Source organism: Sus scrofa, chromosome 3 (assembly GCF_000003025.6).
Source record: "Sus scrofa isolate TJ Tabasco breed Duroc chromosome 3, Sscrofa11.1, whole genome shotgun sequence".
In the NCBI taxonomy this organism is placed as follows: domain Eukaryota; kingdom Metazoa; phylum Chordata; class Mammalia; order Artiodactyla; family Suidae; genus Sus; species Sus scrofa.
The window spans coordinates 124,728,734-124,751,928 of NC_010445.4; the positions used below are offsets into that span (position 1 = coordinate 124,728,734).

At 47.3% G+C, this 23,195-nt stretch overlaps 1 long non-coding RNA gene across 12 annotated transcripts in view; it reads right to left on the reverse strand.

Annotated features, from left to right (window-relative positions):
• LOC106509907 overlaps positions 1-17,669 on the reverse strand; it is a 55,732-nt gene extending 38,063 nt beyond the window's left edge. For 5 of the 12 annotated variants that reach the window (XR_002342851.1, XR_002342853.1, XR_002342852.1 and 2 more), the window contains exons 1-2: positions 17,050-17,669; positions 15,766-15,883 (exon numbers count right to left, since the gene is read on the reverse strand). This is a non-coding gene — a long non-coding RNA (uncharacterized LOC106509907). Of the gene's footprint in view, positions 1-4,602; positions 9,337-14,401; positions 15,884-16,239; positions 16,305-16,391 lie in introns of those variants that run through there. The other 7 variants (XR_002342850.1, XR_002342856.1, XR_002342854.1 and 4 more) reach the window with 7 other exon arrangements.

Sequence of the window (23,195 nt, forward strand, 5' to 3'; positions counted from 1 at the left end):
GGACAGTGTCACAGCCTGGCTCCTGAGGTTGTCACCGCCAAGATGCAGCAGGATGTTCCTGCCACCACAGGAGTTCCTTATGGGGCCCTTTTCCAGCCCTTTGGGTTTCACTTTGGAAGACCTGGGAATCAGGACCGACCCTAATATTTCCTGCATATGGGATTGTGCGGGAGGGGGGCTCTTAGGCTCCACGGACCCAGGTCCTCGACAAGAAGCGGGCACGGGTCCTGCGCGTTTTTGAGTTCTGTGAGTCAATGACTTCTAGAATTCAGCAAGACCGTTTTTGCTTCTTGTTGGTTTGCTTTTCAGAATAAAACATGCGCTTTTCATGTTTTGCTTTTCAGAACAAAAGATGCCTAGTCACATCATCTTTGATCTTATTTAAACTTGTAAAGAGATCACACCGCATTTGATGGACAGGATTTGGAGTTGGGACTAGACAGGCCCTCCCCTGTCCTCTCTTGGCCATCAGTTACTCGGCGTCAACGAGTGCTGTAACTGTCTCGCACACCAGGTTGAAGACAGATTATCTAATTTAGTCCTCAGATCATCCCTGGAGAGGTAGATGCCATCAGCTCCGTTTTCAAACAATGGAAAGAATTTACACAAGGTCGTCTAGATGTTAAGTGACAAATTTTGGAGTAACTGACTCCAAATCTTTGTTATATTTCTTCCCCTTTTCTGGGATTTTATGAGACTAATGAGTGGGTCATAAAGCAAGCTCCTTCAAGAAAGACTAGTCTTCCTAATTTTAAATCCTGGCTCGGTCTTGTAACTGCTGTGGGACTTCGGGAAAGTTACTTCATTTCTCTGTGTCTCAGTTTAGTGACCTCTAAAATTGGAACAACAATGGCATCTGGCACATGGACTTATAATGAAAGTGCATTGAGTTAATATGTGTAAAAAGTTTAGCAAAAGCCCTGAAATTTACTAAGTTAATTAATTAATGTCAGGTATTATCATGACTATAGTTCTGATTTCTCATACAATCTATTTTCTTTAGGAGTGAAGGTCAAACTTTGGAAATCAGTACAGTGTAAACCAAACCCAATAATTATTTCCTTATTTTTTGCATCCACTTTTATTACAAAAAAAAAAAAAAAATCCAGGCGTTCCCTGGTGGGTTAAGGATCTGGCATTGTCACTGCTGTGGCTTGAGTTCAATCCCTGGCCCAGGAACGTCCACATACCATGGGCACAGCCAAAAATATTTGAAAGGTCTTAAGAAAAAGAGCATACGACATTAAAAACCAAACAAACAAAAAAAAAACAAAAAACAAAAAAACAAAACTACTCTCTAAGAATCAGAGAATCTTAAAGACAAAAGAAATACTCTGGATAGGCACCCTTGGCCTTGAAGGTAATTCAGAGAGGAGACTTTCCTGTTGTGCGTAATTCAGAGAGCAATGGAAACCTACTCACCACTGTCCCCAGGAAGAGAACCAGCCCAGCCAGTGGGCCACAGGAAAAGAGCCACAGAAGATCAACAGCTTTGTCATGAGAATAATTTTGTTTCCACCAGAGCTATGGCCCCCTGTGCTCCACGAGAAAGCCTTACTTTCACTTCTGTATTTGTTTGGTTTAGGGGTTTAGCTGTTTAAAAAAAAAAATAACACTGCCAAAGATTGGGTCAGACATCAGACACCCATGGAGGAGGGTTCGGGCTTCGTGCCTGGACTCCTCTGAGCAGGGTTGTCTTCACTGTTCTTGGACAGACCGTGGACACAGGAAGGAGTGGAGACTTTGCAGTCAGGCAGTGCAACTTCATCAGCCCGGGTCTGCTGGTGTCTCGGGACCCCAGAAGGGCCAACTGTCCTCTATAGCCCAGGTGTGATGCACAGAGCCGGTTGCCCTCCCTATTCCAACTGTTGACATTGCTAAAAACGCTGGGTCCCTCAGCATCATCCCAGATGGACAGAATGTGCCCCGTTGTCTCTCAAAACCAGCGTCCTCCTGGCCCACTCCTCACCTTTGGTTGGTTTTGCCTGCGACAGGCAAGGCTCTTCCCCAGCTGCCCTCCCTCGTGGTCACCTCCTCAGCCCTGCCATCACAACCAGGCAGCACCCCATCACGGAGGTGGTAGGCTTCCCCAAACAAGCCCAGACCTCCTTCCCCGTGGTACCTCTTTTGTAGGCAGTGGTAGTTTACACAAGCCATCTCATCCCTGAAGGATTTACAGAGTTGACGCTGAAGACATTGATTTTTTTCAAATTTTTTTTTAATTTAAAACTATTCAAATAAGCCTTCCCTATCTCTACTGCAGACACACTTTCTCCCATCTCTTGAATTCCTGAAGCATCATAATTCTTTTAACTTAATCAACATATTTTGCCTGGTTTTATAGTTATTCAGATTCATAGCTTCACTTTTCCTTCTGGACCAAGACTTTCCTGAGGCAAAACCCATCTAAAATCCATGCAAATTCTCCTTAAGTATCTAAGGAATGCGTTAAACCCTCATAAGACAGCTTTGGGGGGTTAGGGCAGGAAGAGGAGCATTATTGTGCAGGAGTTCTTCAAACAAGAGGTGAATCAGCTCCATGAGCATGGTAATAATTCACTTTGTGAACACAATGATAGACTAAGATGAGTCCCCCCAGGAACACAGAGAAGGGGTACCTGAGACAGCCTGGGCAAATGAATTATTCACAGCTGGGACAATAAAGAGGACATGAACAAGTAGTGAAAAGAGGTTCAGAGGAAACCTTGACAATGAACATCACACCTGGCACTGAACTTCCCGGCAGACAAGTTGAAAAGGGAAACCCTATGCCTTGTACAACTCTGGGTTGTACGAAACACACCAGTGTACAGGGAATACAAACTCTTATCTTTTTTTTTTTTTTTTTTTGCCTTTTTGCCTTTTTGCCATTTCTTGGGCTACTCCTGCAGCATATGGAGGTTCCCAAGCTAGGGGTCGAATCGGAGCTGTAGCCACTGACCTACACCAGAGCCACAGCAACACAGGATCTGAGCCATGTCTGCAACCTATGCCACAGCTCACAGCAACACTGAATCCTTAACCCACTGAGCAAGGCCAGGGATCGAACCCACAACCTCATGGTTCCTAGTCGGATTCATTAACCACTGCGCCATGAAGGGAACTCCCTCAAAATTCTTGAAATGTACACCTGACAAGGCAGAAGTTTACTGAATGTAAATAATGCCTCAAGAAACTTGACTTCAATAAGAAGGTGAAGCATTAAACTTGCTAATGTCACAAAGCTGGAGTTCTGGAAAGCGAGAGGAGTGGGTGACACCATGCCCCTTACTCATGAGGGGTGGACTCAGTCAAACACGGTGAGAGGAAAGGAACATAACACGTTGTCCATGTACTGTCCACACCCGCTCGGTGGTGTCCTGAAGCACCGAGGCACAGAGAGTCCAAGAGATCCATGAGAGGCCTCACCCATTACGATGTGTGACAGAACGAGGAGGAATTCTAACCGGCTCGGGAGTAGTCACCAGCTTGATGGTGTGTGCACTTAGTTGTGAAACTACAGAATCCAACTTGAACTTGGAATCCTGATATGGTTCGTCCCTTCTGCTCAGAGACAAACTGGCCGCAGGTCTCTGAGCTGAGCCTGGGTCTGCCCAGGAAAGGCACTTCGGATCACCCTACTTTGCAAAAAGGACAGCTTGCAACTTCCAACCCAAACAGACCTGGGGGCCCAGGCAGCCAGCTAAGCCAAGACTCCGCACTGAGGTAACGAGACACATTTGCAAATATGTCATTTGCTATGTGGGAGAAGAATCTGAAAGAGAAAGGATGTGTGTTTGTGTGTCACTGAATCATGTTGTTGTGCAGCAGAAATCAACACAATCTTGTAAATCCACTACACTTCAATAAAACTTAAAAAGGCAAAAAACAAAAACAAAACCCGAGACGCAGACCAAGGTCTGCTGTGGACAAGATGCTGATAGGAGGGGGACTGGAGCTGCTCCGCCACATTGACCTCCTCTTAGCTCATGACCAGGGCCCAGGGGCCCAGGAGGAGGTGCTGAAGATGACCTCGAGGGATGAAGCACGTGACTGCTTACCAAGGATGCAACTGAAAGGCCGATGAGCAACAAGACTCAAAACAGCCCGCCAGCCCTCACCTCTGCCACCTTCCGTAGGAGCATCACTTCCGGCATCCACTCATTCAGCGCGTGTTTACAGCAGGCCTGGACCTGGAAAGCCCAGTGTGAAGTTGGGCCATTTCCAGGTCATCCTTGGGGTGAGACAGTCTCTCCTCCACGGAGAGGGGCCTCTGCTTCAGAGGGAGTTAGGAATAGGCTCCCCACCCCGCAGCACTAACCTGGGGTGCTCCCCGCCTTCCTCATCCCCCACCCCCAATTTCTTGTTGGAGCTGTTCCCACCATCTCTTCCTCTCTACCTGCCCCATCTCTAAGCTCTGACCCTTCTCATCGTTCAGTTGATTTTAAAAATAGGCTCCTTGAGGAGTTCCCGTTGTGTCTCAGTGGCTTAAGAACCTGACTAGTATCCATGAGGATGCGGGCTCCATCCCTGACCTCGCTCAGTGGGTTAAGGATCCGGCGTTGCCTTAGCGGTGGTGTAGGGCACAGATGCGGCTTGGACCCTGTGTTGCTGTGGCTGTGGTGTAGGCTGGCAGCTGCAGCTCCAATTCGACCCCTGGCCAGGGAACTTCCATAGGCCATGGGTGCAGCCCTAAAAGAATAATAAATAAATAAATAATAATAAAAAAATTAAAACAGGCTCTTGACCCCTCTCGCTGATATCACCACCCCCTCAAGTCTGGGCCCTGATGGACTCTAGCATGTGCCTTTGGCCATTTTTATGCCCTGCTCTCGCTCTCTGTGGCTGATGGAGTGAAGTCTACACACCTTCTAAGGGCCTGCAATGTCTGTGGCTGTCTGGTCCCTTCTGGCCCCTGAGTCCTCACCTCCCCGGGGCTCTGTCGGCCGTGCTCGGCCACCCGAACCCCCTCACTGGTCCCCTGGCATCCTCAGGCCCTTCAGCCCTTACGCCCCCTCCCTGGAGTGGCCCCCATCCCTTCTGGGGAAGCCTGCTCCTCTCCCCGCCCCACGCCACCCACAGTCTGGGGCTTCCTCCCCTGTGTCTCTCCCACAAAACTCTGAACTTCTCAGAGGCAAGACCACGTCTGACTGACCTCAAAGCCTTTACTCCCAAGCCAAGGCATGGAAGATAACTGAATTTTAATAAACAGAAGGAATGAGGGAAGGAAAGGAGGGCGGGAAAGAAGGAAGTGGGGAGGAAGGAAGAAGGGCTCTCAACTCCTGTGCTAAGGGCCAGCCTACCCAAAGGAGTTGAAGTCAATTGTTCGGAAAACTAAGTCTAGGGGTCACAACAGAATGACACATCCTAGGTATCCGTGGACTCTCAAGGGTACATTGAAAATCAGGGAGTGCTCCACAGATAGTCAGAAATAATATTTTCAAGAGTTATTATTTATTCATTCAATATTTACATGAGGGCCTCCTCTGCACCAGGCCAAACCACAGACGTTATCCCATTCCATCATTCCCCAAAACCAAAGCTGCAGGATAATTGCATGCATTCTCTTGATGAGGAAACCGAGGCTCAGAGAGGTTCAGTAAGTTACCCAGCGTCACACAGCTAGCGAGCACAGAACCGGGATTCAAACTCAGACCTCTCTGACTCAAAAATCTCTGCTTCGTCTGCTACGTGGCTCCCCTCCCCCTCCCGTTTTACTTCTAGTACTTTCCCGTTTCCTCCCATTTTCTGCTGGTTCAAAAGTTAACCTCTGGGTGCAGTACATTTAAACAGAGAACATGACAGAATCCTCCTTCTTAAAAGGCAAAACGCACGGCATCTTAATTGAAACAAGATAATCCAAACATTTGCTTCACTTAGAGTTTCGAAATTCCATTTCATTGACTTGTATTTTCACAAGTGACTGTCATGTCAAAGTTATTTTATTTTTACAGAAGTTAGAAAAATAAAAAGAGAGGACGTTTTGGAACCAAGTAACTTACAACATATTTTGGTCCTCTCTTCTGGGTGTTGGAGGAAAAGCTGAGACTCTTCCAAGAGGAAACTCACAGTCTATTGAACAGCCTTCCTCCAGGACTGCCGCCGGCGAGCCCGGGGGCGCTGACCGCCGCGACCCTGAAATCTGACTTCTTTATCTCTTTTGAAACCCCTTCCTCACCTCTAACCCCAAGATAAGTTCCTAGCCGGGCCCTCCTTGCAAAATCAGAATCTTAAGTAAAGGCAGACAGCTCCCACGTGTGTTCAGGTCACGGTTCCAGAACAGATGCTCTCAGCCAACATGTCCAAAGGTGGGGCTGCTTCTCCTACAGAAATCATTTCGGATGTGTACGGAATCCAGGACCTCGGGTCTCTCTATTAAATTCCCTGTGCCTTTTATACAGAACAAGAGAGGGACACCGCATGTCTCCCCACACGCCTGTGACCTCAGGACCACGGACTCCTCTGACTAAGCTTCATGGCCCCCATCTTCCGATCTTCCGGAGCTGCGTGGCGTGGTGAGATCCCCAGGGGCTCCAGGAGCAAAAGAACTGGGTTCCAGTGAAGAATCCACTAGGCCCTTGGGTTCCGGATAGTTGAGATGTCTTCATTCCTCTACCCTTTCTGCCTAATGGGTTTTGCTGAGACTCACGTGTGATCACGTGCACGAGAGCCTTTGAAATGTGGTTTGGAGTAGCTCCAAAGGCTGTCCCTGTGTCACTAATCGCATTGGCCAGTCCCAGCACAGAATCCCCACCCCTGCCGGACTGTCTCCCAGCTAGCACACCCTCTAAGATGCGGCTCAACCCCCACTTCTCCAGGGAGACTCTGCACCACCCCAAGCCACAGCCTCTCCCACAGCACACGGCTCGCGTCTCCAAGCTTTTCCTACTCCTCTCCTTTGAACTATGGATACAGTGAGGGGGCCAGAGTCTGGATTCCTGCCCCACCCCCAACCCTAAAGCAACCTAAGACAAGGATTCAAGTGCATGGAATTTATCTTAGAGATGCAAGGAGTGTTGTCAAGGAGATGGGGGCGTGATTCAGCAAAGGGCAGGCAGTGTGCTCAGGAGCAGCTTCAAGGTGTGCGACCTGAGCACCCTCCTGAGACCCAACACTCAGAAGGCCCCCGGCGTGGTTCAATGCCTTCCTGTCACTGCTGGAAAGTCTTCATCATCTTTCCCTTGACCTTGAAGATGTCGGCTATAAATACAAACTGTGTAATTTTGATAATTCCTCATATGGGTTGAATGCTCTTATATTTGCATTTAAAACTGGCCTTGCACTATATAAAGAAGGAAGGTAAAACTCATTGCTAATCATTGGTGATTTTATTTTTTTTTCAGTTAGAACAACTCCCAAGTAGGACCTTCACCCATTGAGCGGTTATTCCCCATTCCCCTTGCCCCCAAGCCCGTGGCAACACCAACCTGCTTTCTGTCTCACTGGATGCACCTGTGCTGGATATTTCATATGCATGAAACCATACAACGTGTGACCTCGGCGTCTGGCTTCCTTCATCTAGGATAATGTTTTAGAGGTTCCTTGGTGTCGTACTAAGTATAAGTACTTCATGCCTTTCTATGTCTGGATAATATTTCACTGCGTATATACACTGCATTTTGTTCATCCAGGCATCTGTTCCCGGACACTGGCTATGACTACCTTTTGACGATTGTGACCAGGGCAGGTGTGACCACACATGGACCCGTAGTTGTGGGAGTACCTGTTTTTAACTCTCTGGGGTGTATATACCTCTTCTACTTTGAAGGATCCACTGGATCACATCGGGCACACCAGGTAACGCAGGAGGATCTCCCCAAAAGACCAGCTCTCTCTACGTGTGACGTAGCACATTCACAGGCATTGGGGCGGGACCTCTTCAGGGCACCGTTTCTCCTGCCTCCCGTGAGACCTGCGTGACCCAAGTTGGGGAAGAGCCTCATGGCTACAGGCAATCGTTCTGGTGCTGCTACTAGACCAGTGCTTGTTAAACCTGAGAAATATGCGAAACCCGTTTAGAGGAAAAGGACACCATCAGAGCTCAAGGATATGTCCCCGGACCCCCAGCCTGAGGGACAGTGCTCCAAAAGTTGACCAACAGCTGAAGCATCCCTGGCTCTAACGTGCTCAATGATACAAGTGTAAACCCAGACATCAAGATCCTGCAGTAGAATGGCTTTAAGGTGGAGTTCCTGTTGTGGCTCAGTGGGATAAGTACCTGAGGTTGTCACTGTGAGGGTGAGGGTTCGAGCCCTGGCCTCACTCGGGGGGTTAAGGATGTGGCTTTTATGTTAATTTTTTAGATGGCTATCAAATGAAAAGGGAAAATTGTTAAGTCCTCATAGAATTCACACTGTAACAAGAACGGGGGCTCTTGGGGTGAGTAAACCCAGTGGAAGAAATATTTGGCCAGAGCTTCTGGTCTGGTTCATTGCCATGCCCCGTGCCTGGCACATGGAAGAGCCTCAAGACACGCTGCTAAATAAATAGATGAGGGACAGGACGGGGACCTGGGAGGGCAGGTGTGGGCGGCGAGGTGGGCAGAGGCCTGGGAGATGGTGAACCAGCTTATTTCGAGCTTATACTGTGGGCCGTCCCTAAGGGATATTCGAGAGCCCTAACTGTCTACATGCCTCATCTGGCGATTAGCACTTAGAGGTTTGTAATACTTTTTGTCAATATTAACAGGGAAGAGAGGATGTGCCAAATCCCCAGGAAGGCGAAGGGCAGTGCCAGGAAAAGGTCTATGGTTGGGAAGCGACGCCAGTACAGGACATGCCCCTCGGGCCCCTTTGCTTCTCCCAACCCTCCCTGCCTCAGAAGGGGCTGGAAGGTGCCCCTCATAAGAGAAGATTTCCAGGGACTGAGATATTAGAAACAAAATAAATCAGGAGTTCCCATTGTGATTCAGGGAGTTAAGAACCCAACATAGTGTCTTTGAGGATGTGGGTTCAATCCCTGGCCTCCCTGAGTGGGTTAAGGATCTGGCATTGCTGTGGCTGTGGTGTAGGCCAGCAGCTGAAGATCTGATTTGCCCCTTAGCCCGGGGACTTCTATATACCACAGGTCCTGCTGTTTTAAAAAAAGAAAAAGAAAAAGAAAAAAGAAGAAAAAGGAAAGAAAGAAAAGCAAATTTTCTAGGTATCTATTAGGATTGAATTTGGAGTGGCTAATTCAAACTCTAGGCCAGTTTGATCGCAGTATCTCACTGCTGAGGAAAAGGAGGGAGGATTTTGGTAAGTCTTTTTATAGGGAGCAAATCCCTCAAACCTGAATGAGGAGTTACCTTGGAACATTCTAGCAGAGAAGGTCTCTCCGGAATTAATGAAGCAGAGGCAGACAGCACTCCTCCGAGTTCTAAGAAGGAAAGACATTTCATCTTGGAAATGTAACTATAGTACTTTTTGCTTTATTCTTTTTAAACACAACTTTGGCTCTGAAAGTTGCTCTATCGAAAGGAAAGCCTGCCTTTGCCAAAATGTCAGAATCCTGCAGCTGAGAATGCATTCAACAAATAACAATTATTTCCTACTTATATAAACTCTCCTTTTTCCAAGTTTCAAAAACTTTGACAATCTTCAGGAATCAGGCTGGGTCAATCTCTTTCAAAGGGGCTGTCAATAGGAATAAGATGTGGTTATTCTCAATGACACAATTTCATGAAACTCTCTTTTAAAAAACTCATGTTAATACTCTCGTTCAAATTGAAAAATCTCAAGGAGAAATTCTTTGTAATTTGGGGGTTACAGGGAAAAAGAATTGTGCTATTTCCAAATGCTAAATGTTCAGAGAATTCCTATTGCATTTTAACTGGATGTCACAAATCCTCTACCCACATCCAAGTTCTGCCACCCAAGCTGGTCACGTCTCTTCTGGGTTGCAGCTTCTCCAGCTTTAACAGGAGGAAAGTAACAAAGTGACTTCGAACACGATTCTATGAGTTCTCAGTCACAAGTCTACAAAATGCAAATATCTTCTATAACCTTGGAGGTATATTTAATCTCAGAAATAAACACTGTCCTTCCCTTTCCAAAATACATCTTTTGAAAAATAAATCTCTCCTAATAAAATATGGAAGACATTCTTTTTCATGGACCCTTCTAAAGCTATGGCACTAAATGTTTCCACCTGTACCGAGCGTGGACTTGGCCACTTAATCAGGTTGGGATTATCTGGCTCAGCATTTAGCCTGAGTATATATTTTAAAGAAATTAAGCGCTGAGCCATGTGCTTAATGGCACAGAATTCCAGTCTCCAGAGGGGCTCTCATCCCAAGACTATTGGGAGTGAAAGTTTGGAAGGTCATAAGCTTTTAAGGACAAACATACCGAGCTTGCAACAAGAAAGGGTTGCCAGCACAAACACTCAGCCTTTCTCAGCAAAGCCTGTGGCTTCCATGTGCAAAACATCTCTGGAGCTTGTTGCCCGAGGATCTCTTGATTTCTACCCTGGTTCAAAACCCCCTTTTCTCTCTATTTAGATCAAAGTCCTTGCTTCCAGTTCCTCCCTTTCTAGCTCATCCTCCATGAAGCATGAGTAATACAGAAAATCTGATGATATCACATCTCAGTTTAAAAACCTTCCAAGACCACCCCATGAGACTGAAGTCAAAACGTTTGAGAATGACTTTCAAAGGCCTCTGTAATACAGTCTCATCTGCTACAGTACTCCAGCCTAGGGTCACCAGATTTAGCAAACAAAAGTAGAGGATGCCCAATGAAAACTGAACCTAGGATAAAGAATAAATAATGTTCTCAGTATAAGCATAACTCGTGCAGTATTTGGGACATGCTCCTGCTAAAACATATTCATTGTCTATCTGAAATACACATCTAACTGCGCTGCCTGTGTTTGATCAGACAACACAGCCCCAGCTATACTTCTCCAATCATTATTTCCCAAACTGTGAATGTGTTGTCCTTGTGTAATTATTCATGCCATTTTTACTAGCTGAGATGCTACTTTCTTCTTCTCCACCCAAAAACTCCTATTCATCCCTAAAAACCCCTCACATCTTTTGTGAGGCTTCCCTGACTGCTAACAGCGTAATTAATCACTCCTTCCTCTGCCCTCTTTCATCTGTCTCCCCTCAGTACTCATCAGGATGCATTGTCATTCCTTATGAATCACTTTCTTCCACTACTGGGAGATCCTTAAAGTGAAGGGGCAGATCTTTGACCATCTTTGCATGCCACGCCCAACTCAAGACCAGCACAGGACAGGTGCTCAGTAAAATGTCCTAAAGAAACAAAAAGTAAACACCTCTATAGATCATGGCTATGCCTTCAAACATACTCTCCCACTTCCTCTCCACAGTGTAACTCTGAAAAGAAAAACTCCAACTATTTTGAATTATTACAATCCTCTTTATCAAGAAAGAATAGTGAAGGAGGCCCTGGAAAGGGTCACTAAACCACAAAGTCAGCCTCTCCCCAGAAGTGATTACGCCCTTCGTGCTCCGTCCAGCAGAGGCTGCTTCACGTTGAAAGTCCCCATTAGCAGAAAAGATCACAAAATCCCTAGTTCTCTGCAGACGCTCATCACACCGGCCCCCAGCCTAGGTGTGACGTGGGATGTATTTGTCCTGTGAGACTTGTCTTGATTGGCCAGAGGCCACCCTCCTTGCCAGGCTCTCCATGCTAGCAATTGGTGGGGCTGTTCGAGACAGCGGGTCCCTCTCTGATATCACACAACCAACACCCAGAGAGGAGGCTTGATTCATCGCAGCCACCCCTTGAGCACTCTGCCTTGGACCACGGTGCCCTCTGCTTGCCCCCTTCTCTGCCTGATCTCATGCCCTGACCCAGTCTCTCCTCTGTGGGGAGTCACACTCCCCTCTCAGGCTGGTCTCCTTGAATAACATGCCTGCCGTGAGCTCCTAAAAGCGGCAGATGGTCCTGCCCACCTGGAAAATAACTTGGGACGGTCCACAGCCTCTTTCTGTAGAATAAATGAATGAACGCCTGACACTTGCTCATTCAGGAAGCATCCATTGAGAATCTAGGATGCTCCTGGCCCTGGATCCATGGTGATGACTGAAACATCATTCCTGGCTATAAGAATGCGAAATCTAATGCGTCAACACCAATAGGTTCAACCTCACCTGGACACGTACTCAACTTCAAAGAAAAATTAAATCATGGAAAACATCCAATTGGTGAAATCAACGGCATTTTTTTGGGGGGGGGGCTTTTAGGGCTGCACCCTTGGCATATGGAGGTTCCCAGGCTAGGAGTCTAATAGGAGCTGTGGTCGCTGGCCTACACCACAGCCACAGCAATGTGGGATCCGAGCCACATCTGCAACCTACACCACAGCTCACAACACTGGCGGATCCTTAACCCACCGAGTGAGTCCAGGGATCAAACCTGCATCCTCATGGATGCTAGTCAGATTCGTTTCCCCTGAGCCATGATAGGAACTCTGAAATCAAGGGCATTTTTTAAAGAAATTGCATCATGATTGCTTACGCATTTTCTTGAAATAGAAGCATTATTTCCAAGTCTAAAATCTCAGACCCCATGCCACTTCCTCACCATGACAAGTGTCTCTGTGACTCCTTGCAGTTAATAAGAGCAAAGGGCAATGAAAGTCAAATCATCCAGTGAGAAGCAAGAAACACGAAACAGAGAATGGTTAGTGCAAAGGATTCACAAGGCTAGACATGTTATCCTCCTAAAATAAGTCAAAAGAAAGGGTGACAAATCTTGGAACCCAGAACTGGGGGTACTGAGCTGGGAAATTCACATATAAGGGATACCTCATTTCTCAATTATAGTGACTTAATGAACCAGGACCAGACTTCATTTGCTTTGTACATGTGTGTCCTTAATTTCTCAAAGATTACTAAGCAAAGGCATTGTTCTGTATGTAATGAAAATATCTGCAGGATTTGTTTAACTCTCATGAGTTTCTGAAGCTAAGCAATGGAAAAGTGCATTGCTACACACTTTCTATGCAGCAAACACTGTGCCATCCCTTGATCCATTTTATCTCATTTCAATCTTAGAGCTGCCCTGCAAAACTACCATTATCCTCTGTGTGCAGAGGAAACTGCAGCTTAAGAATTTGTACCTTACCTAAAAGCACGTAGCTAACGTGAGTCTTGTGTAACTTGAACCTGAACTGTCTCTCCAAGGCCCATGTCCTTCCCACTACCCCCATGGTAACTTGCTTAGAGCCCAAAGGATCCATCTCACCATGGATGAAAATTACAATCAACCATTCAATCAACAACCATTGTACACATAATGAGCACATGATAAGGGCTATAAGCTGAGCGCCACCCAAGAAAGTGCAATAAGGTCCTCAATGAGTATTCTAGACTCCTGGGCTCAAGCATGAACTCTCCGCCCATAAGCCACATGGCCTCAGCCAATCCCCTTCTCTGGCTGAGTCTCACCTTCCTTATAGACGTAGCAGTGAGGACAATGGCTTCCCTAAAGTCTCAGGACTGCTGTGAACACTGGATGAACCAATGTCTGAGAAAACGATTGTTGTAAAGTGACAAATGCTGCTGAAATGTGAAACACAAACTGGTTTTTTCAAAAAACCTTCTGGTCAACAGAGACTTGGATAATTACGGGAGGTTTTCTAGAGCAGGAAGCAGAGGGGGGCGCACAGGCGAAAGGAGCCCCGGGTAGCCAGGGTCCTCCTGCTCCGCCGGGGCACAGAGGAAGCTGAGTCACCCCCGCTCAGCAAGGCCCCTGTGGGTCCCCAGGAGATCAACTGAGCCTTCCTGTGAGAAAGCGGAAACCCAGCTCCTGCTGTCCCCACGGTCCCTCCTGAGAGCTGGCCCCTGTGGTCGGCTGAGGTCAGCCTTGGGGCCGTGTGGTTCCCTTCTGTGGCTCGGTTGACAGAAACAGCCCGCACGGTCTGTGCCCTCCCAGCCCACGTGCCTCTTAGTGTCTCTAGTGAGGAGTCATAGCGACGGGAACCGGAGCCGCCAAAGTGACTCCTCTTCAGACCTTGCCCGCCGATGAAGTCACTCTGCAGAGCACGTGGCCATCAGCTCACTGCTCGGGTTTGTCTCGAGCTGCGCCACTGGACACCTTGGGAACACCGATGATGCCAATGACAGGACATCAGAGGAGGCAGGGGAGAACAAATTCTAAGGCGGGTTCTGGAAGGCCAGTCTTCCAGGCACTTCGAAAAGGGCTGAGCTTCCCCACAGTCTCGAAGACCAGAGCATGAGCATCCTAGCATCCCTGCCCCGGCCGCTGAGGGCGCAAACCCAGAGAGTGGCAGGGTTTCCAATGACTGGATGGGCCAGGGCGTGAAAGCCCTGAGCTCAGAACCTGGTATATAATGAGAGCTAAATAAATCTTAATTCCTGCTGCTATTATCAAAGCCACACAACTATCTGGTTGCAAAGCTGGGACAATAAGCAAAACGTCTTGACCCAACAATCTGAAACACATCATTTTGCTCTCTGTGCAAAGCTTTATCATCATAGCAATAATAATTCCACTGTACTTTGGGGATGCAGTGCTCCTTTTATAAATATTCTATCAGGAGCTCCCATCCTGGCGCAGCGGAAATGAATCTGACTAGGAACCATGAGGTTGCAGGTTCGATCCCTGGCCTCGCTCTGTTGGGTTAAGGATCCAGCATTGCCGTGTGGTGTAGGTCACAGACACGGCTCGGATCTGGCATTGCTGTGGCTCTGGCGTAGGCTAGCAGCTGCAGCTCCAATGCCGCAGGTGCAGCCCTAAAAAGACAAAAGACAAAAAAAAATTATACCAATTATCAATAAAAAATCCCATAAAGGAGATATTATATCCCTTTTTCAGGTAAGAACACTGAGACTCAGAGATGTAAACAGCTGATAAAGGGTACTCGGCCATTGATAGATGGGACTGGGACTCTGACCCGGGTCTTTGGTCTCTGCAGTAACCTCAGAAGATACCTCTCTCCTCTCCAGGACCTTATCCCATTCCCACACTGATTCAGGCATAGAGCTTGGTCCTGCCTATATGGTCCGGGCTGTTTCACAGTATCAAGCTTAAGTTATAACTTGGCTCCAACAAAAGCTTTATCCAACAAAAACCTATTGCATAGCACAGGGAAATGTATTCAATGTCTCGTAATAATCTATAATGGAAAAGAATCTGAAAAAGTGTATATATATATATATATAATATATAATATATACGTAACATACAACATACATATGCATGTATAACTGAATCAGTGTGCAGTACACCTGAAACTCTGTAAATCAACTATATGTCAATAAAAAATTAGCATTAAAAGAATTTTTATCTGCCTAAAGTTGCTTTTTCCAGTGATTCCCCTACTTTTAAAGAACAGATGGAAAGCTGAGATCTATCACAGCTCCACGATTCAGCACAATCCACTTTCTCTTAGTTCAGTTCTGTAGAGGTTCCCATGTATTTGCTAAAAATGACATATGCATTTTTTTCTGCATCTGCCTGCCGAATCAGCCTCAAGCCTTTTCTGGCCAGTCAGTAACTTTGATGGGTGGGCAGATCCCCAGAGGATTTTGTTAAAATGCAGATTCTGATTCAGTGTGTTCGGGATCAAGCCTTTGATGAAGGTGGAGTAGGTACCTACCGTTCCATTCATCTTATTTATATTGCACTCCTTTTAAATAGGATTTGAGGACATTTATTTAGAGAATAAGGGCCAATGGGATGATTATAACCATTTCATAAAGGAGGAAACACAGTCTAGGAAAGCCTGTGGGACCTACCTGACACCACACAATAAACAAAAAGCTGGACTCGAAACCAGGTCTTTTATCTCCAAACCCACGTGACTCACCTCATAGGGCTGCACCTTGCCAGGTCCACTAGGTGCCCAGGATGCAGTGATGAAACGGAGGTACCTCTGCTCTCATCACACTTAGACTTCAGGAAAGACTCTAAGAAGACTTCAGCAACTGTGAAAGGAAACAAGGACAGACGTGACATTCTGACAGAGATGCGCCAAAGTTCAGAGGAGCACAAGCTCGCATGCAACTTTGGCTGGAAAAGTCCTACAAGAAAGGCTCAGTGGAGGACACGGATTACTTGAAGGGACAGGGTAAGAAAAAGCACTCCAGGTTGAAGGAATATTAACCGGCCCAAGTTTTAGAAAACACTTGTCATATGCCAAAAAGAGCATCGTGGCGCCCCCCACCCCCCGCCCCGTTCCTCCTGTAAATTGCTTAGCTGTCCCAAACCACCGAAAGCCCCCTGAGCTAGAACAGGCTACCAGGTAGAGAAAGGCAGATGGGAAGAAATGACCATTTGTTACCACTTGCCAGAAGCTTGTGGGTCCTCTACAAAGACTGTGTCATTCAGTCCTCACAATAGCCTCACCTGCCAGGTAAATATTTTTCCCCATTTTAGAGATGAGGAAGCTGAAACTCAGAGACAGAGTGACCTGTCCAAAGTCAAACAACTCACAGGCAGAGAAGCTCTGATTTGAACCCAGGATGGTCAGCAGCCAAAGCCAGGTTTCTGCAGGTGATTGTACGTTTGGACGCTATGAGGAATGCAGGCATACATCGGGAAGCATCTGTTCTACGAGTGACTGTGAGATTGGGAGCCAGGGCCTGGTAGAGACTCAGCAAGTCAACATCTAAAGTAGGTTTAAGCATCTAAGGGAAAAATGGGGCGTTTCTGTTTAATAATCATACAGTTGCAGCTATGCAAGAGGAGTAAGTTTTGAGATTGGCTGTACCCCACTGTGCCTACAGTAAACCACTTAGAAATTGGGTTAAGAGGGTAGGTCTCATGCTGTGTTCTTACCACAATCAAGCAAACAAACAAACTAAGTCACAAAGGCAATGGCACAAAGAAAGAAAAATATACAACTGAATGTATCCAAGCATGAATTCTTCCATCATAATTCTTCCTAGGAGAGTTTGTGATGTGGTATCAATGTTTCTTTAATCACCATATTTTTCTAAATTCCACCAGGAAGCCGCTTTTCTAGGATATGGTGGGTCCTGTTTATGTTTGCATCTATCAGATCACACAAAGGCAGTTATGATCGTCCATTGAGTCATCAACACGAATGTGGACATCTTTAAATATTTACACAAACACATTGATTACTTACATTTGTAAGCCTATGAGGAAGCCCTGGGCCAAGCTTTGCAATGTTGGGGGGAAAAAAAAATAGGGTTTTTTGCGAATGCAGTAATCAGGCCACATTCACTGCTCATTAGAATGACTCTTGAATCATCTTCAGTTTGTTTGCAGAGACGGTTCCCATCTGTACCCGCACATGTGCGGTGGAGACCACGTGCGTGGGAGGAGGGAGGTGTGCTCTGAGCGACAAATCCAGTCTGGTTTTCAGCATCTGCAGGCTGGGGATCTATCCACAGGAGCAAAAGAGCCACAGTGACCAACAGGAGCAGCCGAGAAGTTCATTGCCAGCAGACCAGCTCCGACTCTCACAAGTCCTAGGAGAAGTGTAAATGGAACGGTCACGGAAGGCTTTTGTATACGACAGGAACCTTGAATAGACATTGCAGCAAATGACATCAGACAAGATGTTTATCTGTGCCTTTCTTCGGGGTGGATTCTGAGGTGATATGCATGTAAAACTACAAAATGCCCAAAGTTTCATTAACCTGACTGCGTAGTCAACGCTGAGAGGAATACACAGCATTCGCTTCCTATTTTTTTTTTCACAGAAATATAGTTGATTTACATGTTGTGTTGGCTTCTTTCGGGTGTACAGCAAAGTGATTCAGATATACACATCTGAATATATATACATTCTTTTTTTCTTTCTTTTCTTTTTTTAGGCTGCACCTGCAGCATATGGAAAGTTCCTAGGCTAGGGGTCCAACTGCAGCTGCTGGCCGACACCATAGCCACAGCAACATCAGATCCGAGTCACACCTGCAGCCTATGCCACAGCTTGCAGCAATACTAGATCCTTTACCCACTGAGTGAGGCCAGGGATGGAACCTGCGTCCTCATGGATACTAGTCAAGTTCTTAACCTGCTAAGCCACAATGGGAACTCCTATATTATATATATAATATTTTTCAGATTATTTTCTGTTATAAGATATTAAATATAGCTCCCTGTGCTATATAGGAGGGCCTTGCTGTTTATCTCACAGCATTTCATTTCTATTTCAAAGTATCAATACAAACAGTTGTTATTTGTTTACTGATGGAAAATTAAAGGTTCTAGAATTCACAAAACATCCCTGCGAGTTAGCGGTCAGGAGACACGGACAGTTGAAATTCAGAAGTGAGCGCTGCTGAGAATCAGTGGTGGGGATATTGTCAGTAATTCAGCATGTTCCTGAATCTGTCTTTTCACAGCTCTGCAGAAAAGGACTTGTGACTTTTGTGGACCCTCTTCTTCCATTTCATCGTGCTCTCCTAGAGCAGTTAAAAAACAATCATCTGGAGTTCCCGTCGTGGCGCAGTGGTTAACGAATCCGACTGGGAACCATGAGGTTGCGGGTTCGGTCCCTGCCCTTGCTCAGTGGGTTAACGATCCGGCGTTGCCGTGAGCTGTGGTGTAGGTTGCAGATGTGGCTCGGATCCCACGTTGCTGTGGCTCTGGTGTAGGCTGGTGGCTACAGCTCTGATTAGACCCCTAGCCTGGGAACCTCCATATGCCGCGGGAGTGGCCCAAGAAATAGCAACAACAACAACAAAAAGACAAAAGACAAAAAAAAAAAAAAAATCATCTAATGACAACCCTGATTTTATTTTTTTTTTATTTTGTCTTTTTAGGGCCGCACCTTTGGCATATGGAGGTTCCCAGGCTAGGGATCAAATTGGAGCTACAGCTGCCGGCCTACACCACAGCCACAGCAATGTGGGATCCGAGCCACGTCTGCAACCTGCACCACAGCTCACAGCACTGGCGGATCCTTAACCCACCGAGTGAGGCCAGGGATCGAACCTGGTCCTCATGGATGCTAGTTGGGTTCATTAACCACTGAGCCATGATGGGAACACCAACGATCCTGATTTTATTTAATTAATTTATTTATTTATTTATTGTCTTTTTGCTATTTCTTTGGGCCACTCCTGCGGCATATGGAGGTTCCCAGGCTAGGGGTCCAATCAGAGCTGTAGTCTCCGGCCTACGCCAGAGCCACAGCAACGCGGGATCCGAGCCGAGTCTGCAACCTACACCACAGCTCACGGCAACGCTGGATCCTTAACCCACTGAGCAAGGGCAGGGACCGAACCCGCAGCCTCATGGTTCCTAGTCGGATTCGTTAACCACTGCGCCACGACGGGAACTCCCGATCCTGATTTTAAATGAAAGGTTTATCCAGAAATAGAGATGGGAATGGCTATACTCTTCTTCCACTGTTGATGTCTGTCAGCTGCTGAAGTAAATGATGTAATAAGGGGTGTGTGTGCGTGCGTGTGCGTGTGCGTGTGGCAGAGGGAAAGAGAAGGAGAGCAAGAGGGAGAGAGAGGAGGTCTTGAGGAAAACGGCTCACATGGTGACCTGACCGTGGGGTCTGGCAAGTGCAGGAGCTGCCGGGGAGGCCAGCAGGCTGGAGACCTGGGGAAGGGCGGGTGTTGGGGTTTTCTTCCTCCGGGGACCTCAGTGGACTGGACGAGGCCCGCTCACATTGCAGAGGGCATCCGACTTATTCACAGTCTACCAGGTCCATCTTCATCTTACCTAAAAAATACCATCTTGGCAATGTCTAGACTAAGTGTTTGACCCTATACCGGGGACCACGGCCCAGCCCAGCCCACTCATGCAATTAATTAACCATCCCATCCAGTGTCTGCTGTCGTTTCCCCTCGAACATGCCTGGTGCCTCTGCTGGTCTAGGTGGCCCGCCTGTCAGGGCTCCCACCCTTATCCCTGAGGGACCTGAGACCCGAGTCACCGCTTTCCCAGGCTTTTCTCAGGTGTGGCTTCTGGTCTTGTCCACTCACCCGTAAACCATTCAAAGTAGTCACGGAACGTCAACGGCTTCTGCAAGGGCTTGTGAAGGCCAAATATATTCTTCCTCAACCCCACCGTATAGCAACAGCCTGATCGTGACTGAGCCATTCTTGGAAATCTACTCGGCTACCCAGCAATGTCCTGTGGATATGTGATCAGCATCCCAAACCCACCCTTCAAAACGGGACAACCTCCACAGCTCTGCAAACCCTCTGCTGCCCGGGGATCCCTATCTCAATAAATGCAGCTCCATCCACCCGACTGCATAGGCTGAAAATACCACAGACTACAGACCTCTCTATTTCTCTCGTCCAGCACATCAGCAAATCCTGCCAGATGTAGCTTCAAAGCACCTACATGAGTTCCCATTGGAGCTCGGTGGGTTAAGCACCTGACATAGTGTCTGCGAGGAGGCAAGTTCAATCCCTGGCCTCGTTCGATGGGTTAAGGATCTGGTGTTGCCATAAGCTATAGCGTAGATTGCAGATGCGGCTCCGATCTGGTGCTGCTGTGGCTGCAACGCCGGCTCCAGTTGCAGCTCTGATTCGACCCCTAGCCTGGGAATCTCCCTAGGCCGCAGGTGCCGCCTTAAAAAAGAAAAAGAAAAAACAAAGTCCATACAAAATCGTACCTTTCTCACTCATTTCATTATTTCTGCTGTAAGGAAATCCCCAATTCCACTCCATAACCAGCACTCATACCCTTCCCTGCTCTGTAGACAGAATGATCCTATTAAAACATAAATCGCAAAAATACCTGGCTCAAAACTTTTCAATGGCTTCCCAGAGCAGTCAGGAAAAAAGCCCAAGTTCTTAAAATGCCTACAAATCCTATATATTCTCCCTCCACCTCCTCCCTCTGTACCTCCTATATTTTTCCCCAGTCACTCAACCGAAGCCCTGCTGGCCCCCTGCTCTTCCTTGAACAAGACGCCCCACCCCAGCCTCATGGTCAGAGCACCCTTCCCTATGGCTGGACCCTGCTTAACACAAGTGAACCCCAAATTTTCTCCCTTACTCCCATCAGGACCTGCTCAACTAGTACCTTAACCATTCAGCATTCCTTGCACACCATATGTAAAATAAATACTTCCAGACCCCTTGGAGTTCCCGTCGTGGCTCAGTGGTTGACGAATCCGACTAGGATCCATGAGGATGTGGGTTTGATCCCTGGCCTCGCTCAGTAGATGAAGGATCCAGCGTTGCCGTGAGCTGTGGTGTAGGTCGCAGACGCGGCTTGGACCCCGCGTTGCTGTGTCTGCGGTGTAGGCCAGCAGCTACAGCTCCAATTCGACCCCTAACCTGGGACTCTCCATATGTCACAGGTGCGGCCCTAAAAATAAACAAATAAACAAACAAAACTTCCGAATCTCAATATCTCTATCCCTCTTACTTAATTTTATTTTTCCTCTTACATTTATCATCACCTGACCTTATCTATAAACTGCTCCTTTTCTGTCTTCCCCCAAGAGACTGTCAGATCACTGAGGACAAGTTTTTTGGGTTTTTTGTTATGATATCCTGCTATATTTGCAGCACCCAGAACAGTTCCCGGTATATAGTAAGTGCTCAGTCAATATTTTTTTTAATGAGTATTTCCTGGTTGCTTGTCATAGTTTATCTCTGTTAATCTTTGTATTTAACCTGCAACATCCATGCGAGCTACTGCAGGAAGGTATCATCTCATTTAATCCTCAGAAGAATTCACCGGGATATGGCACACTTTTTCACCAGATTTTACAGATAAAATAGAGGTTTGCAGTGGATGTATAACCTGGCTGAAGTCACGTGGCTAGCACGCACAAATGCCCCTATCCACAAAACAGAAACAGACTCGGGGACATAGAGAACAGACTTGTGGTGGCCAAGGAGGAGGGGGGAGGAATTGGGATGGACGGGAGTTTGGGGTTAGTAGATGCAAACGATTACATTTCAAATGGCTAAGCAATGAGGTCCTGCTGTAAAGCACAGGGAACTCTGTTCAGTCTCTTGGGATAGACCATGATGGACGATGATATGAGAAAGGGAATATACATACATGTGACTGGGTGAGGATGCTGACCAGCAGAAATTGGCACCACGCTGTAAACTGACTATATTCTAATTTAAAAAAAAAAAAAAAAAGACTGTGAAATAGGCAGAAATACATATTTTTTCTTGGAAAATAAAAAGAGAGCAAGCACAATTTGGCTCTTCTGAAGCCCCTACCCATTCCACAGCCCTGCAGGCTCCCGTGGTGGCAAGACCAGTTGAGAACGCCTAAGCAAATCGACCAGAAGTTGGAAGACACTCCTGCCTTTGGATTAGAAGAGACAGGGGTAGATGTTCGGGAAGAAGAGGAGAAAACGCAGCTTCCAACAGAGGGAGGTGACCTGATCCAAAACAGAACAAGCTCCCAGGCAGAGGGAATAAAGCATATTCGAGGACCTCATGAACCTGACAGGGGCCAGGCTGCTGAGCACGGAGTCAGACGGCAATGCCACCTGAGGCACTGGTCCTGCCACCTCCTGGGTGTGTGACCTTAAGCACAACCTTGTTTATCTTCGTTTCCACTTGTGTAAAAAGAGGATCTGGCGCTTACTTTGCATGACTATTATGGGAATTGGAGATAATGCGTATCAATTACCTGGTACACAGGAAACTCTCCAAAAATGAAACCATTTAGTGCCATTGTGCCCACATCATACATTGTCTGGCTTCTTGTACTTGAGCAAAGCTGGCTCAGATGTGGCCTTTGTGGACGCCAGCAGGCCTGGGTGGCCAGAGTGGGGGGTACACACCCCGCGAGTGTCCTGTGGGTGTTGACCTCACTGGTTGCAGCCCTGTGACCAGAGAGTCAAGGTGTCAGGGCCTCTAGAACAGAAGCCAAGTGGCTTTGCTCCACGCTGTGACCACAGGCTGCAGAAGCAGCTGTGAGGCATCAACAGAGTGAAGGGGTGTAAGGATGGCTCGGTGTGAACCCAGCCCCACCAGGGGAACCTGCGGTGTGGTGGTCTAGTTGCTGGAACTCAGCAGGTCACTCTCCCACGAACGAGGCGGGCATCTCCCCTGCCCCACCCGAGCGGCACATCCGGGACTGCGTGCTGGGGTGGCAGAAATACGACACACACTGTCTCCCCCTCCATGAGCACAGGGTCCGGGGAGCAGAAGGGTGATGAAACAGATCAATGAGTTAAAAGTTTCCAGAAATGCTTCCCATGTCTGCATGGGGTGCAGAGAACCTGTAAAGGAGTGATCAGTACTGCCTGGGCATGAGGTGTGACCTCATCCGAAGGTGCCCCAGGGTGGGAAGCAGCCTGAGCAAAGGCCCCCAGGG